General features: G+C 44.8%; 1 pseudogene; it reads left to right on the top strand.

The window, feature by feature from the left end:
- Positions 1-323: 323 nt before the first annotated feature.
- LOC139747762 (eukaryotic translation initiation factor 4E type 2 pseudogene) lies at positions 324-1,025 on the top strand (annotated as a pseudogene).
- The last annotated feature ends 201 nt before the right edge of the window (positions 1,026-1,226 follow it).

Below are 1,226 nucleotides of genomic sequence, written 5' to 3'. Positions count from 1 at the left end.
AATGTGGCCCTTGTTGTCTTTTCCTAGTGCCAATTCGCACACATGCGGGGGGAGGGGGTTGTCAAATTCATATGTGGCGAGGTGGCGACAGGAATGAATAAGGGCAGACAGTATGAATTATGTACTTGTGTATATATGTATATGTCTGTTTGTGTATATGTATGTATACGTTGAGATGTGTAGGCATGTATATGTGCGTGTGTGGACGCGTTTGTATATACATGTGTATGTGGGTGGGTTTGGGCCATTTCTTTCGTCTGTTTCTTTGCGCCACCTCGCTAACGCGGGAGACAGCGTACTGTGTAGTTGACAACTCTTATATCATGTCCACCATGGTTAACAAATACGATGCTCGTAAATCTAATGATGACTCGGGTGAAGAAGAGGGTGGAAATCGCGACTCAAAGGAGACAGAAAACCCATTGCCACCAGTTGAAGTTAAGTGTGGGAAGCATAGAGTGCAGTATACTTATTGTATATGGTTCAGTCGTCGAGCACCAGGAAAGCAGACTACAACACAAAATTATGACCAGAACCTCAGGTTACTTGGAAGATTTGCATCAGTGGAACAGTTTTGGGGTTACGATAGTCGTTTAGTCCTTCCTGTTGACCTAACTTCACACTCGGATATACATATTTTTAAAGATGGAATAAAGCCCATGTGAGAAGATGTTGGGAATAAGAATGGGGGGAAATGGATTGTTCGTTTACGCCAAGGACTGGCTTCACGGTGTTGAGAGAACATGATATTGGCAATGCTAGGTGAACAGTTCATGGTTGGAGATGAGATCTGTGGTGCTGTCATATCAGTGAGATTTCTGGAGAACATTATCTCTATTTGGAATCGAAGTGCACAGGACACAGTAACAACAGGACGAATCCGTGACACTTTGAAGCGAGTTCTTAACCTTCCTCTCAATACAGTTATGGAATATAAAACTCATAATGATTCTCTCAAGCACACCCACTCCTCGTCCAGCCTACTGCGGAAACCTGGCCCTCCCATGAGGCATGACCTGCACTGATGTTTCTATCCTCCAGCCACCACCCAACCCCCCCCCCCCCACCTCCTTGGAGAGAAGAGATTCTGGGGGAGGATGGGGGAAGAGGTTGAGACAACCATCATACTCTATGTGAGTGAGAATATATCTGTGCCAAGTTGCAGTTGTGGTCATGTACATAGGTGATGTATGTTCTGAACTGTTTACAAAGCAACACATACCTTT

This window comes from Panulirus ornatus, chromosome 70, assembly GCF_036320965.1.
Source record: "Panulirus ornatus isolate Po-2019 chromosome 70, ASM3632096v1, whole genome shotgun sequence".
Lineage (NCBI taxonomy): Eukaryota > Metazoa > Arthropoda > Malacostraca > Decapoda > Palinuridae > Panulirus > Panulirus ornatus.
Note: the sequence above shows the minus strand (reverse complement) of the source record. Positions and strands in the feature narration are given on the sequence as shown.